The following is a 27,081-nucleotide window of genomic DNA, read 5'->3' on the forward strand; positions in this document are numbered from 1 at the left end:
ATAAAAAAGAGAAAAGTATGTACAAACTGTGGATATTTGCACATAAACAAATATTTTCCTCATTCCAAGTGTGTCATGTGACCTGGCTGTTTGGTTCCATTCAAAGCTCTAAGAGCAGTTGTGTAGAAACTGTTTTTCAGTCTATTTGTTCTTGCTTTAATGGTCCTGTACCATCTGCTTGATGGCAGCAGCTCAAACAGAGAGTGTCCAGGGTGGGACAAGTCCTTTAGGATGGTGTTGGCTCTCCTGAGACAGTCAGAGCCATGAAGGTCCCCCAGTGTGGGTAGAGAGCACCCAGTGATCTTCTCTGGAGCTTCTGTGTAGGCTCTCAGTTGTCCAGGTGGTTTCCATAGTAGAGAAGCTTGAATCTTCGACTGGACTGGGTTTCTTGACGTAAGGACGTCAAATCGCAGAAGCTTCCTCAGCTAAAATTCTTGCTATACCAGCTCCGCAGAGAGGGCACCAGTGGACCTCAGTCTGTAGTTCATCTCCACCTTAAAGACACTAACCACACGTTTGAGGACAAGGAAGTTAAAATCTTAGCCAGAGAGAAGAAATGGTTTGAGAGAGGGGTCAAGGAGGCATTCTATGTGAAACGTTTGAAACCCATCCTTAACCGCGGAGGGGGTCTGAGACACGCTTTATCCCCTGTTTACAATGGGGTACTCAGGTCAAAGCAGTTTCAGTCTTTTGTTCATGGTAATGAGTCATTCACGTCATCAGGAGAGGTGTCAGTCCCATTGTTAGGAGGGACAGTTACCCTGTCATTATGAGCTAACTAGATCACAACAGGTGCTAATTAAAGCAATTGTTTAGTCACTAGCCAATAACATTCTGCCTCTCGGTAGGAGGGGTCTGGTTAGGTTTAAAACTCCAGCTTTTGTGGCTTCTGTTTTTCTGCTCGACAAGGGTCAGACAGAAGTCAGACTACCAGAGCAAGAATTTTAGCTGAGGAAGCTTCTGCGATTTGAAGTGAAGTGTCCTCGCGTCAAGCAACCCAGTCTAGTTGAAGATTCAAGCTTCTCTACTTCTCTGGAGCTCTTTCCTGTTTGGCCCCATGCAGCTGGTAAACCACGTGCAGAGGCAGTATATGAGGATGCGCTCCATGGCAGAGCAGGAAAAAGACACCAGACATCTCTGGTTGATGTTATTTTTTCTGAGGATTCTCAGAAAGTGGAGTCTTTGCTGTATCTTCTTTACCAAGTGTGTGGTGTTCCTGTCCCAGGTCAGTTTCTTCTCTATGTGGACTCCCAGGAAACAGAAGTCCCTGACCCTTTCCACACAGATCCCCCCCAATGATAACGAGTTGAATGTCTGTCTGTTTCTCCTGAAGTCTGTGATTAGCTCTTTGGTTTTGGATGTGTTCAGGAGCAGGTTATTTTCTCTCCACCACACCGTCAACTGGTCCATCTCCTCCCAGTAGGTGGACTCATCTCCTCCAGTGATACAGGTGACCACTGTGGTGTCATCCACATACTTAATAAAGGTGTTGCTGGTGTGGACAAGGTGCAGTCAGAGGTGCAGAGGTTGAAGAGCAGTGGGCTCAGCACACAGCCTTGAGGGGACCCGGTACTGAGTGTGAGAGCTGTGGATATGTGGGAGCCAATCCTGACTCTCTGTGAGCCATCTGACAGAAAGTCCTTAATCCAAAGACATGTGGAATGAGGTAGACTGAGGTTCAGCAGCTTCCTCACGAGGCCGTTGGGGAGGATGGTTTTGAATGCTGAACTATAATCCACAAATAGATGACGGGCATAATTACCCAGTTGGTCCAGGTCGGTCAGCGTGGTGTGGAGGGCAGTGGTCACGCTGTCCTCCGTTGACCTGTTGACCTTGTAAGTGAATTGGTTTGGGTCTGAAGTGGGGGTTAGGAATGACATGATGTGACTTCTAACCAGTTTTTCAAAACCCTTCATCACCATCAGTGTGAGTGTAGCAGGCCGGTCGTCACTGATGCTGGTTATGGGGGTTTCTTGGGTTGTGGAACTATGGTGGAGGTCTTCAGGCGTGACGGGACAGCAGACTGTGTCAGGGACAGGTTGAAGATTTTGGTGAAAATCCCAGCAAGCTGGTCTGCACAGTCTGTCAGCACCCTTCCTGAGATGCCGTCTGGGCCCGTTGCTTTGTGTGGGTTGACAACCCCCCCTCCCCCCTGCATGCGCCTCACCTCGTGCTCCCCCACTGTGACGTTGCTCCCGGCCGCTGATGGTGACGTGGCTGCTTCTGGTGTCACAGTCTTGAACCGAACAAAGAAGAGATTTAACTCTTCTGCCAACACGGCGTCGCCTTCAGCAGCTCTGATTGTGGGTTTGTAGCTGGTGAGGTGCTGGACCTCCGTCCACGCCTGCCTGCTGTTGTTGGTGTCCAGGTGGTCATGGATCCTCCTCCTGAAGTCCTCCTTGGTCTTCCTGATGCCTCTCTCCAGGTTGGCGCTGGCTGTGCTGTAGAGAGCCCTATAGTTTCTCTCCTTCAACAGCTCTGATGGTGGGTTTGTAGCTGGTGAGGTGCTGTGTATCTGCACAGTTCTTAATGTAACACAGTACAGTGTCTGTAAACACATCCAGGTCCTCATCCTCAAAGACGTCCCTGTCGGTGCTGTTGAAGCCGCTTGCAGTAACAACTTCAACAGTAGGATGTAGCACAAGAAGGAGCAGAAGAAGAAAAAGAAGAAGGAACAGAAGAAGGAGCAGGCTTCTGGTTTCCGCCACCACTGAGCTGTCAGAGTAAAACACGGTGTCCACCGACTGAACACTAAAACACCAATAAGCCTATAACACCAACAGCAGGATAACAATGAAGAAGACCAAGAACAAAAAGCAAGAAAGAGTTTAAGGAAAACAGCGAGGAAACAAGCTACAGAAGCAGGCACTGATGCTAAAGATGGCGGATGGCAGAAAAGCAGCGTTTAATGAAGCAATGGGTTCAGGGTTCAGCTTATCTTTACAATGCAGCAACTCTTCAGTGAGAACTCACATCAGTACTAACAGGTACATTCAACAATGTCATTATTATTACAAACTATTAAATGGAACAAGTTGAATGTTCTACATCTCCTTTTCTTTAGCTCATGGTTGCATAAATAAAAACAACTTGTTCTTTAGCATAATGCATTAGTCCACGGTATTATTGCTTGAAAATGAGCGTTTAACTTCAAATTCATCCAATCCACCAGATGACGCCCTCAGTTTTGTTTTCACAGCTGGATCAGATGAGTGACTGATAATTGATAGACTATTCAAACCCTGACTTTCTGTTCATGAACTGCCAGAGACTTGTCATTTGTTTGTTGTTTGTCGCCTTGCTTTCCTTGTTTTTGCTTCACCAGCTTTCAGAGCCTCGTTCCATGATCCAGACAGGTACCAGGAGGACCAAACCTGATTGCCGCCCCATGACCCTGACAACATCTTCCAGATGTGTGCTCAAGACGCCAAAGCTTCCCACAGCTTATGCTCAGGTAACACTGGCCTTCCCCTCTAATTCCCATATCTTTTCCTGGTGTTCTAGATGATTCCAGGGTGCCTCCCAAGTCAACCTGGATCCTGGCTCTGACTGCCTGCACAGTAACGGCACTTTGGAACTCCTCAGCTCTTAGTATGGAGAGTGTCTCAACTACATGCCATTTAAGTTCCCCTCATCTCAGTGAGATCCCGTTCTCAATCGTTCCTGTTTGTGACTGTGCTATGATAAAGAACTGTGCCAAGAACTCTCCCTAAGAACTGCATGAACTCTGATATCAAACCATTGAGAACCCTGCTGTATCAAGTCCTGCTTAATCGAAACTGCGTTACAGCACACAGCACTTGACCTCTGACCTTTGGGTACAACTTAGAAACTATGAACAATTACTGAACAGTGAACTTAATTTCTTAAGAAGAGAACTTTATTTCCTGACCCCTGAAGCAAGCTGTGTTAAGCCTGTGTTGGACTGTGACTGTTCAACACAGTCCTGGAACAGTGTTACGAGTGCTTTTCACTCACCCTGTGTGTCTTCTTCCTTAGTTCCTGGTTTCACCTGGCCCTGGTCATAGAATCCTTAGTTGACATTATTCCTTCAAGACTGGCCCAGGAAACTGCAGCTCCCTTATTTCACCACCATGAAGCGGGCCACTCTCTATACTGCAGGCATCCCAGCACAGTATTTCATTTATTTATTATAAATAAATATATTTTCCCTTTTGAACTCCTCTCCGTGTCCAGCTCCCTGTGTGTGGGTCCATAGTGTGAATGGTTTGGTTCCACCCGAACCCCTAACCATAACATTAGGTTGAGAAACACATCTGTTCCATCTCTCTTTGACTTTTCCATCAGTTGCTTTGCACTGTGGACAACGCGTTCAGCTAGCCCATTGGCTTGTGGGTATTCTGGGCGACTTGTGAAATGCACAAAGTCCCACGCCACAGCAAAGTCTGTTGGCTGGTAAATTGGCACCATTGTTTGAGATTACCTTGTGTGGGCAGCCATGAACGGAAAAGTGTCTCTCTAACTTTCCAGTCACAGCGTTAGCAGTCAGGTCACGGAGTAGGTCGACCTCGAGCCAACCTGAGTAGGAGTCAACCAGAACCAGATAGTGTTGACCAGGGTAGGGCCAGTGTTGAAGGCCAAACAGTCCCCCCCCCCCCCCCCCCTTAAAAATTGGTCCACCGTGCCTTCACTGCACATGCGTCATTTGGGACCAAAGCAGCACGTCTGAGTCTGACTCTCTGAGTCCGACTCTCTACACCCAAATCGATCAAAGGGAATTATGTTATTATTAACCATCAGATGACAAAGTAAAACCTCTTAAATCATTTGAAAGTCAGTTTTAAGCAAAAATGATGCAAAACTCAGTGAGTTGCTACTGACGCTTTGAAATGACGGAGGCGCAGTGAGTGCTCATCTGGCTGTGGCGCTCTGATACAAAAGCTTCAGATATCTGTCACTAAGATAGATGATGACTGGAGGCAGTTTGAAGCAGAAACGAGGTGATAATCAGTGAACCGCGGCTGATGAGGTTGATCAATCAATCAATCAATCAATTTTTTTATATAGCGCCAAATCACAACAAACAGTTGCCCCAAGGCGCTTTATATTGCAAGGCAAGGCCATACAATAATTATGTAAAACCCCAACGGTCAAAACGACCCCCTGTGAGCAAGTACTTGGCTACAGTGGGAAGGAAAAACTCCCTTTTAACAGGAAGAAACCTCCAGCAGAACCAGGCTCAGGGAGGGGCAGTCTTCTGCTGGGACTGGTTGGGGCTGAGGGAGAGAACCAGGAAAAAGACATGCTGTGGAGGGGAGCAGAGATCAATCACTAATGATTAAATGCAGAGTGGTGCATACAGAGCAAAAAGAGAAAGAAACACTCAGTGCATCATGGGAACCCCCCAGCAGTCTACGTCTATAGCAGCATAACTAAGGGATGGTTCAGGGTCACCTGATCCAGCCCTAACTATAAGCTTTAGCAAAAAGGAAAGTTTTAAGCCTAATCTTAAAAGTAGAGAGGGTGTCTGTCTCCCTGATCTGAATTGGGAGCTGGTTCCACAGGAGAGGAGCCTGAAAGCTGAAGGCTCTGCCTCCCATTCTACTCTTACAAACCCTAGGAACTACAAGTAAGCCTGCAGTCTGAGAGCGAAGCGCTCTGTTGGGGTGATATGGTACTACGAGGTCCCTAAGATAAGATGGGACCTGATTATTCAAAACCTTATAAGTAAGAAGAAGAATTTTAAATTCTATTCTAGAATTAACAGGAAGCCAATGAAGAGAGGCCAATATGGGTGAGATATGCTCTCTCCTTCTAGTCCCCGTCAGTACTCTAGCTGCAGCATTTTGAATTAACTGAAGGCTTTTTAGGGAACTTTTAGGACAACCTGATAATAATGATGCAGAAAGTTTGACCACATTACACCCATGTTGGCGTCTCTTCACTGGCTTCCTGTTTCTGTGAGATCTGATTTTAAGGTTCTGCTACTGGCCTATAAAATTGTTCATGGACTTGCACCTCCCTACCTAGCTGAGCTAATTAAACCCTACGTACCGGCCTGGGCTCTGCATTCTCAGGGTGCAGGACTACTTTGTGTCCCTAGGGTGAATAAGAAGTCTGTGGGTCACACAGCTTTCTCTTATCATGCCCCTGTTCTGTGGAATGATCTCCCTGCACAAGTGGTGGTTTTTGATATGGGCCATGCGGGCTGTCACCTTGGGTGGCATTTATGGAGGGGGGCACCGTGGGGATGAGCACTTAAAAAAAAATCATGTCCATCGCAAAATTATTTTCTTGTCACTGTGTGTAGAATTGGCAAATTGGTGCCCCTTGCAGGCAGCAGGAGGGGCCCCTGCTTCCTGAAGCAGTGAGATGGTGAGAGAAAGGGGAGGGGCGCGCCGCGCTCAGTGAACAGTTCACCTCTGGGTTTCTCTAATGGGAGGGACAAGTGTCGGGGGGGCGTGGTCTAAAGTCAGTTCCACCTTGACTTTCTTCCAAATAACACACATCTCATTCATAACATTCTAAATACAGACTTATAATTCCTGCACATTTTTCTGAATTGTGTCACATGTCCTACTGCACACAGACAGGATCCAGCTTGATCCCGAGCTGGACGCAGCCAAATTCTCTCTGTGCGCAGCAGGAAACCATGGACAGACGCTCTCCTCCCGTCTGCTCCGCTTTGGCTCCGTCCACTTAGGACGCAGCACAGAACCCGAAAACTTTTGCAGATTAATTAATGCCAAGGATTTACACATTTAGCCTAATATGTACAAACATCAAGCTAAACAGACTGTCACTAAATATTAATAAGACAAATTTCATATTGTTTAATGACAGAGCAAAAAAAAATAACGTGTCATTACAAATAGATGGAATGGATATACAAAGGGTAAAAGAAATGAAATTTTTAGGAGTCATGATTGATGAAGATCTTACATGGAAGTCACACATAAATTACATAAAAGGAAAAATAGCGAAAGCCATTGCTGTTTTGCATAAAATAAAATATTCATTAAATAGTTATGGTTTATTAACATTGTACAATTCATTGATTTTCCCATATTTAACTTATTGTGTAGAAATCTGGGGATCAATATATACAACTTATATACAACCTTTGTTTATTCTGCAGAAAAGGGCTTTAAGGGTGATTAGCAACAGTGGTTTTAGAGATCCATCTAATCCATTGTTCATTAAGTATAGGGTACTTAAATTTCGTGATTTGGTCAATTTGAAAATATTACAAACAATGCACCAAGCTAATAAAAATGCTTTACCAACAAACATTCAAAATATGTTTGAGAAAAGAGTAAGTAGTTATAAACTGAAAGGAACAGAATTCTTTAGAAAACCAAGATACAGAACCAAAGTAAAGGAACGGAGTATTGCAGTAAATGGTGTAAAATTATGGAACAATCTCAACAAAGAAATTAAAGAATTAAGGTCGCTTAAATTATTTAAAAAACATATTAAACTAGATGTATTAAGTAAGTATGAAACTATAAAATAAGTTAGTGGGCTGTAAGGAAGTTAAAAAAAATGTAATTTGTTAATAATGTATAAAATGTTTTAAGTTTAAAAATGTAACCTATCAGAGATGTAATCTATTAAATAATGGTCATAATTATGAAATAAGTCAGTGGTATGTGACAAGTTAAAGAAATACAATCTGTTAAATAATGTTGAAAAATGACGCTGGATATTGAAAGATTGTATTGTAAAAAGGGGCAGAAAATATAAGACTTGTTCTTCTCTCTGCTCCTTTTCATTCTGGTAATGGAGATGCTTTATTTCTGCTTTTCTGTTTTTTGTTTTCTTTTAAATGAATGAAATAAATAAATAAAATAAAAAATAAAATAAATAAAATAAATATTGAGCTAAAGAGCTAATTGTTCCTCCATGAAAGACAGATTAATAATGACAGACATTTAGCACGTGAGGACATGTTTATTCAAACTTGCAGTCCATGGATGTTTTGTTTTGGAGTAATATTGTAACCTGCGGGCTTTTGATGTCAATTTCAATCCTAATCCAATAACCTTTTTTCCACGAATCTGATTGGTTAATCGTGTGAGAGCGCAGACCGTGTAATATCTTATATACGTGTAATTTTTGCAACAATGGTGGCAAAAGATGTATTACTCTGCGCCCTGACCGCTGTTCTGATGAGATGTGATTACCATCGAATGTCGTTCCTGCCCGCTGTGTGCAACTGCGCATGCGCACACATGCACCGTATTGTCGGGATGCGGAACTTTCTTCAGAACACCGGCTGTGCCCGCTGCTAGCTGTTAGCGCTGTTAGCTCAGAGTGAGAGAAAGTTGCGTGCCGCCGCCAAAATGATTGAATTTAAGCTACCGTACAAAAGTACTGATGTGGATTCTCATACCGAATTACCGTTTCATGTTTGATGGATTTTCACATTCAATGGTTTACTCCACCCCCTGACCGCTTTTGGGGAGATGATGCTGCCTCACGGTAAACCAGATTACCTAGAGAAAAATAAACCGTGCAGATGTTGGATTTGATTGGAGTGGGAATAACCCCATTGTGTCTGATGCTGTGCGGATGTTCATGCTGTTGTACAGGTGAACAGGTCCATTTTACGGCTCCGCTAACACGTCACCATAAAACTGATTTTGTCCAGCTCCGCTACGCGTCACTGGCAAACCTGTATGTTTGACCGTATAACCCAGCATGATCGTCCACTCGTCATCAGACACAACAGGGTTATTCACTAAGTGACGCACAGAAATGACACATGTGCAGTGAAGGCAGGGGGCCCAGTTTGTAGGGGGGGACTGTTCGGTCTACGACACCGGAACCGGATGTGGCCTGAGTGGCTCCTTCTGTTGGTGTGGCACTGTTGCACACTGGACATGCAGCGGTTTCCTTCTCTATGTCCTCGGTCATTGTGGGCCAGAACACAGTACCGCGAGCTTGGCGCTGAGTGGACTCCCTTTAAGTGTTATTGTGTTCTGGGTGTGCAGTTTTGTATGTGAACCTGCCTGTTGTGTTTGTCTTTCTGTTGCACTCCCACATTGGTTTGACTCCCTCTTTAGTTTTCTGTTTCATGAACCTGATCGTGGTCAGTGTTTAGTTTTCACTAATCATTGCTGGTTTTCTTATTTTCTTATGCTTGTTTTCTGCAGTTCTTCTGACTCTGACATTCCGTTTTGCATCTTGCATTATGTTTTTTTTTTTTTTTTTGAGTTCACGCTTTCTTTGTGGTTTTATTATGTTCTTTCCTCCACTCAGATTCTGAGGCCTGTTTGGTTCAGCCGACCTGCTTCCTTCTTTCCACATATGCACTGACTGTTCCTGTCTCCTCAGTTACACCCACCTGTGGTTAATTATTTCATTTGGTATTTAAACCTTGTCATGTCCTTTGCCACTCGCTGACTCGTTCTCACTTCTAGTCACTCTGTGTGAGTGTTGTTGGAACAGTCTTTGATCCGCCTGTGTCACCCTGTTTTATACAGTTTTTCTGTATGAATCCCCTCCATGTGTTTTGTCTCCTGCTCCATCCCGTTACCTCCAGTTAGTGGTTTCTACTTTGGGAAATTTGGATTAGTATTTTTGTTAGGGATTTCACTGTTTTTTAGGACCATGTGTTTTGGGCCATGTCTTTAGGACCGTGTGTTTAGGGCCGTGTGTTTTTTTTTTTAGGGCCGTGTGTTTAGGGCCGTGTCTTTAGGACCATGTGTTTAGGACCATCTGTTTAGGACCATGTGATTTTTAGGGCCGTGTGTTTAGGGCCTTGTGTCTTGGGCTGTGTCTTTAGAATCATTTGTTTAGAACCATGTGGTTTTTTTAGGCCCGGTGTTTAGGATCATGTGGTTTTTAGGACCATGTGTTTAGGACCATGTGTTTAGGACCGTGTGTTTTTTAGGACCATGTGTTTAGGACCATGTGTTTTTTAAGACCGTGTGTTTAGGACCGTGTGTTTTTTAGGACCGTGTGTTTAGGACCATGTGTTTTTTAGGACCGTGTGTTTAGGACCATGTGTTTTTTAGGACCGTGTGGTTAGGACCATGTGTTTTGGACTGTGCGTTTCTCACCTTTGTAGACAATAAATCACCTGTGGATTTTTTTCTCTCTAATCCTCTTCTCGTTACTGCCTACATTTTGGGGTTCATGCCAGAACTATCATCACAACAGACTTGGAGCCTCAGTGCCCTCTGTGGAGGATGGTGGTGTATTTCTTTTGCAGGGACGTGGGGATAACGGTCCTAGGGCCTTTCATGATGATGCCATCTTCAGTGGAGGGTTCATGTCAGTATGAGAAATACTGATGACTCTCTGTGGGTAGTTCCGTTTGTCTTTATTACAACCCCAGTTCCACTGAAGTTGGGACATTGTGTAAAATACAAGAATACAATGATTTGGGAGTCACGTGGGCACAGCGAACAAGGTTTAAAGTAAACTGGGATTTTGTGCTGTCTGAAGTTCCTCTGTAGTTTTTCCCCTACTCCTGCTAAATAAGGGAGAGACACTCCTCTTCTTCTTGTCTCCATCTCCTGTCTATCTGGTCTCTTTGTTCTCTGGGACTTCTGCACTTTGTCCAGGGACCATCGTGGGTACCCACATACTGTGAGGGCTTTCCGGACAAGTTGTTGTTCTTTAGCCCTTCCCTCTGCAGTTGTGGGCACCTGTAGGGCTCTGTGCTTATTTAGCAGGAGTAGGGGAAAAACTACAGAGGATCTTCAGACAGCACAAAATCCCAGTTTACTTTAAACCGGTTAACACCCTGAGACAGAAATTAGTTCACCATAAGGACAGGATCCCTAGTTACAAACAGAGCAATGTAGTGTATTCTCTCAGATGTCAGGAAAACTGTAATGAACACTACATAGGTGAGACTAAGCAACCTTTACACAAAAGGCTATACCAGCACCGCAGAGAGGGCGCCAGTGGACCTCAGTCTGCAGTTCATCTCCACCTTAAAGACACTAACCACACGTTTGAGGACAAGGAAGTTAAAATCTTAGCCAGAAAGAAGAAATGGTTTGAGAGAGGAGTCAAGGAGGCATTCTTTGTAAAACAGTTGAAACCCAGCCTTAACTGGGGAGGGGGTCTGAGACACACTTTGTCCCCTGTTTACAATGGGGTACTCAGGTCAAAGCAGTTTCAGTCTTTTGTTCATGGTAATGAGTCATTCATGTCATCTATCTTTATTAGTTGGCTATGTACCACAGGCTTTTAAGGTGGCAGTAATTAAACCATTACTTAAAAAGCCATCACTTGACCCAGCTATCTTAGCTAATTATAGGCCAATCTCCAACCTTCCTTTTCTCTCAAAAATTCTTGAAAGGGTAGTTGTAAAACAGCTAACTGATCATCTGCAGAGGAATGGTCTATTTGAAGAGTTTCAGTCAGGTTTTAGAATTCATCATAGTACAGAAACAGCATTAGTGAAGGTTACAAATGATCTTCTTATGGCCTCGGACAGTGGACTCATCTCTGTGCTTGTTCTGTTAGACCTCAGTGCTGCTTTTGATACTGTTGACCATAAAATTTTATTACAGAGATTAGAGCATGCCATAGGTATTAAAGGCACTGCGCTGCGGTGGTTTGAATCATATTTATCTAATAGATTACAATTTGTTCATGTAAATGGGGAATCTTCTTCACAGACTAAGGTTAATTATGGAGTTCCACAAGGTTCTGTGCTAGGACCAATTTTATTCACTTTATACATGCTTCCCTTAGGCAGTATTATTAGACGGCATTGCTTAAATTTTCATTGTTATGCAGATGATACCCAGCTTTATCTATCCATGAAGCCAGAGGACACACACCAATTAGCTAAACTGCAGGATTGTCTTACAGACATAAAGACATGGATGACCTCTAATTTCCTGCTTTTAAACTCAGATAAAACTGAAGTTATTGTACTTGGCCCCACAAACCTTAGAAACATGGTGTCTAACCAGATCCTTACTCTGGATGGCATTACCCTGACCTCTAGTAATACTGTGAGAAATCTTGGAGTCATTTTTGATCAGGATATGTCATTCAAAGCGCATATTAAACAAATATGTAAGACTGCTTTTTTGCATTTACGCAATATCTCTAAAATTAGAAAGGTCTTGTCTCAGAGTGATGCTGAAAAACTAATTCATGCATTTATTTCCTCTAGGCTGGACTATTGTAATTCATTATTATCAGGTTGTCCTAAAAGTTCCCTGAAAAGCCTTCAGTTAATTCAAAATGCTGCAGCTAGAGTACTGACGGGGACTAGAAGGAGAGAGCATATCTCACCCATATTGGCCTCTCTTCATTGGCTTCCTGTTAATTCTAGAATAGAATTTAAAATTCTTCTTCTTACTTTAAGGTTTTGAATAATCAGGTCCCATCTTATCTTAGGGACCTCATAGTACCATATCACCCCAATAGAGCGCTTCGCTCTCAGACTGCAGGCTTACTTGTAGTTCCTAGGGTTTGTAAGAGTAGAATGGGAGGCAGAGCCTTCAGCTTTCAGGCTCCTCTCCTGTGGAACCAGCTCCCAGTTCAGATCAGGGAGACAGACACCCTCTCTACTTTTAAGATTAGGCTTAAAACTTTCCTTTTTGCTAAAGCTTATAGTTAGGGCTGGATCAGGTGACCCTGAACCATCCCTTAGTTATGCTGCTATAGACTTAGACTGCTGGGGGGTTCCCATGATGCACTGAGTGTTTCTTTCTCTTTTTGCTCTGTATGCACCACTCTGCATTTAATCATTAGTGATTGATCTCTGCTCCCCTCCACAGCATGTCTTTTTCCTGGTTCTCTCCCTCAGCCCCAACCAGTCCCAGCAGAAGGCTGCCCCTCCCTGAGCCTGGTTCTGCTGGAGGTTTCTTCCTGTTAAAAGGGAGTTTTTCCTTCCCACTGTCGCCAAGTGCTTGCTCACAGGGGGTCGTTTTGACCTTTGGGGTTTTTACGTAATTATTGTATGGCCTTGCCTTACAATATAAAGCGCCTTGGGGCAACTGTTTGTTGTGATTCGGCACTATATAAATAAAATTGAAATAAAATTGAATTGAAATTGAATTGAATCAGGAGAGTCGTCAAGGGAGCCATCAGGAGAGGCGTCAGTCCCATCATTAGGAGGGAGAGCTGCCCTGTCATTAGGAGGGTGCTAACTAGAGCACAATAGGTGCTAATAAGAGCTATTGATTAGTCACTAGCCTATAGCAGTCTGCCTCTCGGTAGGAGGGGTCTGGTTAGGTTTAAAACTCCAGCTTTTGTGGCTCCTGTTTATTCTTCTCTACAAGAGTCAAGACAGAAGTCAGACTACCAGAGCAAGAATTTTAGCTGAGGAAGCTTCTGTGATTTGAAGCGAAACGTCCTCGTGTCAAGCAACCCAGTCCAGTCGAAGATTCAAGCTTCTCTACTATCAGACAGAATGGCAAAATTAAGGGAATTCACATTAACAAAACTGAACATAAAATAGCGTGCTATGCAGACAACGTCCTCCTTTACCTGAGATGTTCCTGCCAGAGGTCATGACATTCTTAAAACACTTAGGTTCTATGTCAGGATATAATCTAAACATCAATAAAAGTGAAATTCTTACATATAATTTCAGTCCATGTGAAAAAAATAAAGGAAATATATCCTCTGAGATGGAAAACAGAATCTTTTAAATATCTGAGAGTAATTTTACTTCAAGATTTGACAAAAGTTCATGAGAAAAGCTATGAACCTCTGTTCCATAAGATCAAGGAGGACATTATGAGGTGGAATCTCTTACCCATCCTGTGTCGAAGTGCAAGAATTGAAACAATAAAAATTAATATATTACAGAGGCTCCTCTGTCTATTTCAGACGCTATCAAACTGTCGAGTGAGACAAAAGGGAAGAAACCTAGAATCTGACATAAAACATTATAATTGTTTCAACAGAAGTGGGGATGGGGTCTGGCATCTCTGGGAAATTATTAACCTCTCCTCCTCTCCCTCGTACAAGGCACAATTTACACCTACAGGCTGTGTTACCAGATAAAAATCTCCAACAGACAGACTGGAGAATCCATGGGTAAAATCCTCTCTCAAGGTTTAGGGATCACTAATTACAAAATCTAAAGTAACGCCATGAGGTTGGTTCACCTAGGTGTCATATAAATAAAACTTTAAGTTGGTGCGCCTATGATTCAGATTTCATACCAAATAAATCTGATGATAGATTCAAAGCTTGGATCAAAAAACGCATCAATGTGCAGCATTATACAGAAGGATAGTATTACCAGTTTTGAAACTCTAAAGGATAAATTTTCATTACAAAAACAAGATTTCTAACAACGACATTATTATAATCTCAAAATAAAATACAGGGATGGTAGAGAGGCCAATAAACCCTTTGTCCAATTATTTATTGATGCATATGAATCAAACATTATCTCCCGATTGCATGAGAGTCTGCAGAATTTAGAAACTAACTCAACAAAATATATCCAAGTTAAATGGGAAAGGGAAGGAAGTATGACAAATAACAGACAAAAAATGGGAAGACATCTGCATATTTCAATGGAAAACCACAAAATCTCATGCATGGAAGGAATCCTGCTGGAACACGTAGCCCAATACTTCATCACCCCACGGTGAGTCCTCAATACATGTACAGTGGTCCCTCGCTATAACACGGTTCACCTTTCGCGGCCTCGCAGTTTCGCGGATTTGTTGTAGTGCAATTTTGCATGCTTCTTCTTCTTTTTTTAACAGCGCATTGTGTTCTGTGTCCTCATCAGGCGAGCCGGTCGGCATCACCACGATTGCTCTCACTGCCTCCGATGCACTTACTGAGTCTGCGGGCTCGGTAAGTGCCGCAGCGGGCCACTCACACCACCCCACTGTCTGCTGTGTGGAGTTGCGGCCAAAATCTGGCAACAGGTCCAGAGACTACGCTCGCTGTTTTGATGCAGAGTGCTCCAGCAGCCCGCAAGGATAGAATTCTTGCAGAAAAATCCGCAGCGCTGCATGGTCTCGGTAACCGCAGCCGCAGAGCTCCGTGGCCACTGAGAGAAGTTTGTATCTTTTTAATGATTCTGTGTAGGCTCTCAGTTGTCCAGGTGGTTTCCATAGTAGAGAAGCTTGACTCTTCGACTGGACTGGGTTGCTTGACGTGAGGACGTTTCGCTTCAAATCGCAGAAGCTTCCTCAGCTAAAATTCTTGCTCTGGAAGTCTGACTTCTGTCTTGACTCTTGTAGAGAAGAATAAACCAGAAGCCAACAAAAGCTGGAGTTTTTTAACCTAACCAGACCCCTCCTACTGAGAGGCAGACTGCTATAGGCTAGTGACTAAACAATAGCTCTAATTAGCACCTATTGTGCTCTAGTTGCCTTGGGGCAACTGTTTGTTGTGATTTGGCGCTATATAAAAAAAAAATTGATTGATTGATTGATAGTTAGCACTCTCCTAATGATGGGATGGAAGCCTCCCCTGATGGCTCCCTTGACGACTCTCTCCTGATGACGTGAATGACTCATTACCATGAACAAAAGACTGAAACTGCTTTGACCTGAGTACCCCATTGTAAACAGGGGACAAAGCGTGTCTGAGACCCGCCCCCCGGTTAAGGCTGGGTTTCAACTGTTTCACAAAGAATGCCTCTTTCACTCCTCTCTCAAACCATTTCTTCTCTCTGGCTAAGATTTTAACTTCCTTGTCCTCAAACGTGTGGTTAGTGTCTTTAAGGTGGAGATGAACTGCAGACTGAGGTCCACTGGTGCCCTCTCTGCGGTGCTGGTATAGCCTTTTGTGTAAAGGTTGCTTAGTCTCACCTATGTAGTGTTCGTTACAGTTTTCCTGACATCTGATAGAATACACTACATTGCTCTGTTTGTAACTAGGGATCCTGTCCTTAGGGTGAACTAATTTCTGTCTCAAGGTGTTAACTGGTTTAAAGTAAACTGGGATTTTGTGCTGTCTGAAGATCCTCTGTAGTTTTTCCCCTACTCCTGCTAAATAAGGGAGAGACACTCCTCTTCTTCTTGTCTCCGTCTCCTGTCTATCTGGTCTCTTTGTTTTCTGGGACTTCTGCATTTTGTCCAGGGACCAACGTGGGTACGCACATACTGTGAGGGCTTTCCGTACAAGTTGTTGTTCTTTAGCCCTTCCCTCTGCAGTTGTGGGCACCTGTAGGGCTCTGTGTTGAAGCGTCCTGATCACCCCGAGCTTGTGTTCCAGGGGGTGGTTTGAGCCAAAGAGCAGATATTGGTCAGTGTGAGTGGGTTTTCTGTAAACCCCTGTCTGGAGCTGCCTGTTCTCTCCAATCGTAACATCACAGTCCAAGAAGGCTAAATGGTTGTTTCTGGCATCCTCACGTGTGAACTTGATATTGGAATCCACCATACTACCAGAGCAAGAATTTTAGCTGAGGAAGCTTCTGTGATTTGAAGCGAAACGTCCTCACGTCAAGCAACCCAGTCCAGTCGAAGATTCAAGCTTCTCTACTATCTTTTTAATGACTTGGATTCTTTGTGGGTCCTACGTCCGTCCCGCAACGGTAACACCAGAGGCAGTGAGCGAAGAAACAGCACACACATTGTGTTCTGTGTGTGTCTGTTTATAAGAATCTTCTCGCCCAGAAGACAAAAGAGCGCCAGCAACTACCCATAAATGTGTTCACTCAGAAAAAGACACCTGCACCGAGGTTTGACTCAGTGGTAAAGGTGTGACAGCGGAACTGGCGCCAGGACAAAGAGGCGCGGTCAGAGGAACTGTGAAATACTAGTCAGTCACTATTAATAATTTCTTATGTGTCCAACCTCGTAGGTTGATCGTTAAAATTAAATTCATTAGTTCTAAAAGCCATCATAATTATTTATAGGAAAACGTTCTATTTTTATTTCTCAAACAAATGTTTGGGTCTGAAAACAGGTTTTGATCTTTGGTTTCATTCTATAATACTGGACTTATTTTTCTACTAAGGTTTGAATTTTGAGAGTGTTTAGACAGGAGAGAAAAGTGACAAAATGTTCATGTCTGTTTGACAAAAGTGTATAAAGTGTGTAGTGAGGGGTTTTACAGCCTTAAAACAGTGGACATATACAATGTTTTAAGTTTTCAGCTAATGATAGGACAGATGTGACAGTGGACATATACAATGTTTTAAGTTTTCAGCTAATGATAGGACAGATGTGACAGTGGACATATACAATGTTTTAAGTTTTCAGCTAATGATAGGACAGATGTGACAGTGGACATATACAATGTTTTAAGTTTTCAACTAATGATTGGACAGATGTGACAGTGGACATATACAATGTTTTAAGTTTTCAACTAATGATTGGACAGATGTGACAGTGGACATATACAATGTTTTAAGTTTTCAACTAATGATTGGACAGATGTGACAGTGGACATATACAATGTTTTAAGTTTTCAACTAATGATTGGACAGATGTGACAGTGGACATATACAATGTTTTAAGTTTTCAACTAATGATTGGACAGATGTGACAGTGGACATATACAATGTTTTAAGTTTTCAACTAATGATAGGACAGATGTGACAGTGGACATATACAATGTTTTAAGTTTTCAACTAATGATTGGACAGATGTGACAGTGGACATATACAATGTTTTAAGTTTTCAACTAATGATTGGACAGATGTGACAGTGGACATATACAATGTTTTAAGTTTTCAACTAATGATTGGACAGATGTGACAGTGGACATATACAATGTTTTAAGTTTTCAACTAATGATTGGACAGATGTGACAGTGGACATATACAATGTTTTAAGTTTTCAACTAATGATAGGACAGATGTGACAGTGGACATATACAATGTTTTAAGTTTTCAACTAATGATTGGACAGATGTGACAGTGGACATATACAATGTTTTAAGTTTTCAACTAATGATTGGACAGATGTGACAGTGGACATATACATTGTTTTAAGTTTTCAACTAATGATTGGACAGATGTGACAGTGGACATATACAATGTTTTAAGTTTTCAACTAATGATTGGACAGATGTGACAGTGGACATATACAATGTTTTAAGTTTTCAACTAATGATTGGACAGATGTGACAGTGGACATATACAATGTTTTAAGTTTTCAACTAATGATTGGACAGATGTGACAGTGGACATATACAATGTTTTAAGTTTTCAGCTAATGATAGGACAGATGTGACAGTGGACATATACAATGTTTTAAGTTTTCAACTAATGATTGGACAGATGTGACAGTGGACATATACAATGTTTTAAGTTTTCAGCTAATGATAGGACAGATGTGACAGTGGACATATACAATGTTTTAAGTTTTCAACTAATGATTGGACAGATGTGACAGTGGACATATACAATGTTTTAAGTTTTCAACTAATGATTGGACAGATGTGACAGTGGACATATACAATGTTTTAAGTTTTCAACTAATGATTGGACAGATGTGACAGTGGACATATACAATGTTTTAAGTTTTCAACTAATGATTGGACAGATGTGACAGTGGACATATACAATGTTTTAAGTTTTCAACTAATGATTGGACAGATGTGACAGTGGACATATACAATGTTTTAAGTTTTCAACTAATGATTGGACAGATGTGACAGTGGACATATACAATGTTTTAAGTTTTCAGCTAATGATTGGACAGATGTGACAGTGGACATATACAATGTTTTAAGTTTTCAGCTAATGATAGGACAGATGTGACAGTGGACATATACAATGTTTTAAGTTTTCAGCTAATGATAGGACAGATGTGACAGTGGACATATACAATGTTTTAAGTTTTCAACTAATGATTGGACAGATGTGACAGTGGACATATACAATGTTTTAAGTTTTCAACTGATGATTGGACAGATGTGACAGTGGACATATACAATGTTTTAAGTTTTCAACTAATGATTGGACAGATGTGACAGTGGACATATACAATGTTTTAAGTTTTCAACTAATGATTGGACAGATGTGACAGTGGACATATACAATGTTTTAAGTTTTCAACTAATGATTGGACAGATGTGACAGTGGACATATACAATGTTTTAAGTTTTCAGCTAATGATAGGACAGATGTGACAGTGGACATATACAATGTTTTAAGTTTTCAGCTAATGATAGGACAGATGTGACAGTGGACATATACAATGTTTTAAGTTTTCAACTAATGGTTGGACAGATGTGTCAGTGGACATATACAATGTTTTAAGTTTTCAACTAATGATTGGACAGATGTGACAGTGGACATATACAATGTTTTAAGTTTTCAACTAATGATTGGACAGATGTGTCAGTGGACATATACAATGTTTTAAGTTTTCAACTAATGATTGGACAGATGTGACAGTGGACATATACAATGTTTTAAGTTTTCAAGTAATGATTGGACAGATGTGTCAGTGGACATATACAATGTTTTAAGTTTTCAACTAATGATTGGACAGATGTGACAGTGGACATATACAATGTTTTAAGTTTTCAACTAATGATTGGACAGATGTGACAGTGGACATATACATTGTTTTAAGTTTTCAACTAATGATTGGACAGATGTGACAGTGGACATATACAATGTTTTAAGTTTTCAACTAATGATTGGACAGATGTGACAGTGGACATATACAATGTTTTAAGTTTTCAACTAATGATTGGACAGATGTGACAGTGGACATATACAATGTTTTAAGTTTTCAACTAATGATTGGACAGATGTGTCAGTGGACATATACAATGTTTTAAGTTTTCAACTAATGATTGGACAGATGTGACAGTGGACATATACAATGTTTTAAGTTTTCAACTAATGATTGGACAGATGTGACAGTGGACATATACATTGTTTTAAGTTTTCAACTAATGATAGGACAGATGTGACAGTGGACATATACAATGTTTTAAGTTTTCAACTAATGATTGGACAGATGTGACAGTGGACATATACAATGTTTTAAGTTTTCAACTAATGATTGGACAGATGTGACAGTGGACATATACAATGTTTTAAGTTTTCAACTAATGATTGGACAGATGTGACAGTGGACATATACAATGTTTTAAGTTTTCAACTAATGATTGGACAGATGTGACAGTGGACATATACAATGTTTTAAGTTTTCAGCTAATGATAGGACAGATGTGACAGTGGACATATACAATGTTTTAAGTTTTCAACTAATGGTTGGACAGATGTGTCAGTGGACATATACAATGTTTTAAGTTTTCAACTAATGATTGGACAGATGTGACAGTGGACATATACAATGTTTTAAGTTTTCAACTAATGATTGGACAGATGTGTCAGTGGACATATACAATGTTTTAAGTTTTCAACTAATGATTGGACAGATGTGACAGTGGACATATACAATGTTTTAAGTTTTCAAGTAATGATTGGACAGATGTGTCAGTGGACATATACAATGTTTTAAGTTTTCAACTAATGATTGGACAGATGTGACAGTGGACATATACAATGTTTTAAGTTTTCAACTAATGATTGGACAGATGTGACAGTGGACATATACAATGTTTTAAGTTTTCAACTAATGATTGGACAGATGTGACAGTGGACATATACAATGTTTTAAGTTTTCAACTAATGATTGGACAGATGTGACAGTGGACATATACAATGTTTTAAGTTTTCAACTAATGATTGGACAGATGTGACAGTGGACATATACAATGTTTTAAGTTTTCAACTAATGATTGGACAGATGTGTCAGTGGACATATACAATGTTTTAAGTTTTCAACTAATGATTGGACAGATGTGACAGTGGACATATACAATGTTTTAAGTTTTCAACTAATGATTGGACAGATGTGACAGTGGACATATACATTGTTTTAAGTTTTCAACTAATGATAGGACAGATGTGACAGTGGACATATACAATGTTTTAAGTTTTCAACTAATGATTGGACAGATGTGACAGTGGACATATACAATGTTTTAAGTTTTCAACTAATGATTGGACAGATGTGACAGTGGACATATACAATGTTTTAAGTTTTCAACTAATGATTGGACAGATGTGACAGTGGACATATACATTGTTTTAAGTTTTCAACTAATGATTGGACAGATGTGACAGTGGACATATACAATGTTTTAAGTTTTCAACTAATGATTGGACAGATGTGTCAGTGGACATATACAATGTTTTAAGTTTTCAACTAATGATTGGACAGATGTGACAGTGGACATATACAATGTTTTAAGTATTCAACTAATGATTGGACAGATGTGACAGTGGACATATACATTGTTTTAAGTTTTCAACTAATGATAGGACAGATGTGACAGTGGACATATACAATGTTTTAAGTTTTCAGCTAATGATAGGACAGATGTGACAGTGGACATATACAATGTTTTAAGTTTTCAGCTAATGATAGGACAGATGTGACAGTGGACATATACAATGTTTTAAGTTTTCAACTAATGATTGGACAGATGTGACAGTGGACATATACAATGTTTTAAGTTTTCAACTAATGATTGGACAGATGTGTCAGTGGACATATACAATGTTTTAAATTTTCAACTAATGATTGGACAGATGTGACAGTGGACATATACAATGTTTTTAAGTTTTCAGCTAATGATTGGACAGATGTGACAGTGGACATATACAATGTTTTAAGTTTTCAACTAATGATTGGACAGATGTGTCAGTGGACATATACAATGTTTTAAGTTTTCAACTAATGATTGGACAGATGTGACAGTGGACATATACAATGTTTTTAAGTTTTCAGCTAATGATTGGACAGATGTGACAGTGGACATATACAATGTTTTAAGTTTTCAACTAATGATTGGACAGATGTGACAGTGGACATATACAATGTTTTAAGTTTTCAACTAATGATTGGACAGATGTGACAGTGGACATATACATTGTTTTAAGTTTTCAACTAATGATAGGACAGATGTGACAGTGGACATATACAATGTTTTAAGTTTTCAGCTAATGATAGGACAGATGTGACAGTGGACATATACAATGTTTTAAGTTTTCAACTAATGATTGGACAGATGTGACAGTGGACATATACAATGTTTTAAGTTTTCAACTAATGATTGGACAGATGTGACAGTGGACATATACAATGTTTTAAGTTTTCAACTAATGATTGGACAGATGTGACAGTGGACATATACAATGTTTTAAGTTTTCAACTAATGATTGGACAGATGTGACAGTGGACATATACAATGTTTTAAGTTTTCAACTAATGATTGGACAGATGTGACAGTGGACATATACAATGTTTTAAGTTTTCAACTAATGATTGGACAGATGTGACAGTGGACATATACAATGTTTTAAGTTTTCAACTAATGATTGGACAGATGTGACAGTGGACATATACAATGTTTTAAGTTTTCAGCTAATGATAGGACAGATGTGACAGTGGACATATACAATGTTTTAAGTTTTCAGCTAATGATTGGACAGATGTGACAGTGGACATATACAATGTTTTAAGTTTTCAGCTAATGATTGGACAGATGTGACAGTGGACATATACAATGTTTTAAGTTTTCAACTAATGATTGTATAGATGTGTCAGTGGACATATACAATGTTTTAAGTTTTCAACTAATGATTGGACAGATGTGACAGTGGACATATACAATGTTTTAAGTTTTCAAGTAATGATTGGACAGATGTGTCAGTGGACATATACAATGTTTTAAGTTTTCAACTAATGATTGGACAGATGTGACAGTGGACATATACAATGTTTTAAGTTTTCAACTAATGATTGGACAGATGTGACAGTGGACATATACAATGTTTTAAGTTTTCAGCTAATGATAGGACAGATGTGACAGTGGACATATACAATGTTTTAAGTTTTCAACTAATGGTTGGACAGATGTGTCAGTGGACATATACAATGTTTTAAGTTTTCAACTAATGATTGGACAGATGTGACAGTGGACATATACAATGTTTTAAGTTTTCAACTAATGGTTGGACAGATGTGTCAGTGGACATATACAATGTTTTAAGTTTTCAACTAATGATTGGACAGATGTGACAGTGGACATATACAATGTTTTAAGTTTTCAGCTAATGATAGGACAGATGTGACAGTGGACATATACAATGTTTTAAGTTTTCAGCTAATGATAGGACAGATGTGACAGTGGACATATACAATGTTTTAAGTTTTCAACTAATGGTTGGACAGATGTGTCAGTGGACATATACAATGTTTTAAGTTTTCAACTAATGATTGGACAGATGTGACAGTGGACATATACAATGTTTTAAGTTTTCAACTAATGATTGGACAGATGTGTCAGTGGACATATACAATGTTTTAAGTTTTCAACTAATGATTGGACAGATGTGACAGTGGACATATACAATGTTTTAAGTTTTCAAGTAATGATTGGACAGATGTGTCAGTGGACATATACAATGTTTTAAGTTTTCAACTAATGATTGGACAGATGTGACAGTGGACATATACAATGTTTTAAGTTTTCAACTAATGATTGGACAGATGTGACAGTGGACATATACAATGTTTTAAGTTTTCAACTAATGATTGGACAGATGTGACAGTGGACATATACATTGTTTTAAGTTTTCAACTAATGATTGGACAGATGTGACAGTGGACATATACAATGTTTTAAGTTTTCAACTAATGATTGGACAGATGTGTCAGTGGACATATACAATGTTTTAAGTTTTCAACTAATGATTGGACAGATGTGACAGTGGACATATACAATGTTTTAAGTTTTCAACTAATGATTGGACAGATGTGACAGTGGACATATACATTGTTTTAAGTTTTCAACTAATGATAGGACAGATGTGACAGTGGACATATACAATGTTTTAAGTTTTCAACTAATGATTGGACAGATGTGACAGTGGACATATACAATGTTTTAAGTTTTCAACTAATGATTGGACAGATGTGACAGTGGACATATACAATGTTTTAAGTTTTCAACTAATGATTGGACAGATGTGACAGTGGACATATACAATGTTTTAAGTTTTCAACTAATGATTGGACAGATGTGACAGTGGACATATACAATGTTTTAAGTTTTCAACTAATGATTGGACAGATGTGTCAGTGGACATATACAATGTTTTAAGTTTTCAACTAATGATTGGACAGATGTGACAGTGGACATATACAATGTTTTAAGTTTTCAACTAATGATTGGACAGATGTGACAGTGGACATATACATTGTTTTAAGTTTTCAACTAATGATAGGACAGATGTGACAGTGGACATATACAATGTTTTAAGTTTTCAGCTAATGATAGGACAGATGTGACAGTGGACATATACAATGTTTTAAGTTTTCAGCTAATGATAGGACAGATGTGACAGTGGACATATACAATGTTTTAAGTTTTCAACTAATGATTGGACAGATGTGACAGTGGACATATACAATGTTTTAAGTTTTCAACTAATGATTGGACAGATGTGTCAGTGGACATATACAATGTTTTAAATTTTCAACTAATGATTGGACAGATGTGACAGTGGACATATACAATGTTTTTAAGTTTTCAGCTAATGATTGGACAGATGTGACAGTGGACATATACAATGTTTTAAGTTTTCAACTAATGATTGGACAGATGTGTCAGTGGACATATACAATGTTTTAAGTTTTCAACTAATGATTGGACAGATGTGACAGTGGACATATACAATGTTTTTAAGTTTTCAGCTAATGATTGGACAGATGTGACAGTGGACATATACAATGTTTTAAGTTTTCAACTAATGATTGGACAGATGTGACAGTGGACATATACAATGTTTTAAGTTTTCAACTAATGATTGGACAGATGTGACAGTGGACATATACATTGTTTTAAGTTTTCAACTAATGATAGGACAGATGTGACAGTGGACATATACAATGTTTTAAGTTTTCAGCTAATGATAGGACAGATGTGACAGTGGACATATACAATGTTTTAAGTTTTCAGCTAATGATTGGACAGATGTGACAGTGGACATATACAATGTTTTAAGTTTTCAGCTAATGATTGGACAGATGTGACAGTGGACATATACAATGTTTTAAGTTTTCAACTAATGATTGGATAGATGTGTCAGTGGACATATACAATGTTTTAAGTTTTCAACTAATGATTGGACAGATGTGACAGTGGACATATACAATGTTTTAAGTTTTCAAGTAATGATTGGACAGATGTGTCAGTGGACATATACAATGTTTTAAGTTTTCAACTAATGATTGGACAGATGTGACAGTGGACATATACAATGTTTTAAGTTTTCAACTAATGATTGGACAGATGTGACAGTGGACATATACAATGTTTTAAGTTTTCAACTAATGATTGGACAGATGTGACAGTGGACATATACAATGTTTTAAGTTTTCAACTAATGATTGGACAGATGTGACAGTGGACATATACAATGTTTTAAGTTTTCAACTAATGATTGGACAGATGTGACAGTGGACATATACAATGTTTTAAGTTTTCAACTAATGATTGGACAGATGTGTCAGTGGACATATACAATGTTTTAAGTTTTCAACTAATGATTGGACAGATGTGACAGTGGACATATACAATGTTTTAAGTTTTCAACTAATGATTGGACAGATGTGACAGTGGACATATACATTGTTTTAAGTTTTCAACTAATGATAGGACAGATGTGACAGTGGACATATACAATGTTTTAAGTTTTCAACTAATGATTGGACAGATGTGACAGTGGACATATACAATGTTTTAAGTTTTCAACTAATGATTGGACAGATGTGACAGTGGACATATACAATGTTTTAAGTTTTCAACTAATGATTGGACAGATGTGACAGTGGACATATACATGTTTTAAGTTTTCAACTAATGATTGGACAGATGTGACAGTGGACATATACAATGTTTTAAGTTTTCAACTAATGATTGGACAGATGTGTCAGTGGACATATACAATGTTTTAAGTTTTCAACTAATGATTGGACAGATGTGACAGTGGACATATACAATGTTTTAAGTTTTCAACTAATGATTGGACAGATGTGACAGTGGACATATACATTGTTTTAAGTTTTCAACTAATGATAGGACAGATGTGACAGTGGACATATACAATGTTTTAAGTTTTCAGCTAATGATAGGACAGATGTGACAGTGGACATATACAATGTTTTAAGTTTTCAGCTAATGATTGGACAGATGTGACAGTGGACATATACAATGTTTTAAGTTTTCAGCTAATGATTGGACAGATGTGACAGTGGACATATACAATGTTTTAAGTTTTCAGCTAATGATTGGACAGATGTGACAGTGGACATATACAATGTTTTAAGTTTTCAACTAATGATTGGACAGATGTGTCAGTGGACATATACAATGTTTTAAGTTTTCAACTAATGATTGGACAGATGTGACAGTGGACATATACAATGTTTTAAGTTTTCAGCTAATGATTGGACAGATGTGACAGTGGACATATACAATGTTTTAAGTTTTCAACTAATGATTGGACAGATGTGTCAGTGGACATATACAATGTTTTAAGTTTTCAACTAATGATTGGACAGATGTGACAGTGGACATATACAATGTTTTTAAGTTTTCAGCTAATGATTGGACAGATGTGACAGTGGACATATACAATGTTTTAAGTTTTCAACTAATGATTGGATAGATGTGACAGTGGACATATACAATGTTTTAAGTTTTCAACTAATGATTGGACAGATGTGACAGTGGACATATACATTGTTTTAAGTTTTCAACTAATGATAGGACAGATGTGACAGTGGACATATACAATGTTTTAAGTTTTCAGCTAATGATAGGACAGATGTGACAGTGGACATATACAATGTTTTAAGTTTTCAGCTAATGATTGGACAGATGTGACAGTGGACATATACAATGTTTTAAGTTTTCAACTAATGATTGGACAGATGTGACAGTGGACATATACAATGTTTTAAGTTTTCAGCTAATGATTGGACAGATGTGACAGTGGACATATACAATGTTTTAAGTTTTCAACTAATGATTGGACAGATGTGTCAGTGGACATATACAATGTTTTAAGTTTTCAGCTAATGATTGGACAGATGTGACAGTGGACATATACAATGTTTT

General features: G+C 39.4%; 1 protein-coding gene across 2 annotated transcripts in view; it reads right to left on the bottom strand.

The window, feature by feature from the left end:
- mlpha (melanophilin a) overlaps positions 1–27,081 on the bottom strand; it is a 267,636-nt gene that overhangs the window by 178,915 nt on the left and 61,640 nt on the right. The window lies entirely within an intron of this gene.

This window comes from Thalassophryne amazonica, chromosome 1, assembly GCF_902500255.1.
Source record: "Thalassophryne amazonica chromosome 1, fThaAma1.1, whole genome shotgun sequence".
Lineage (NCBI taxonomy): Eukaryota > Metazoa > Chordata > Actinopteri > Batrachoidiformes > Batrachoididae > Thalassophryne > Thalassophryne amazonica.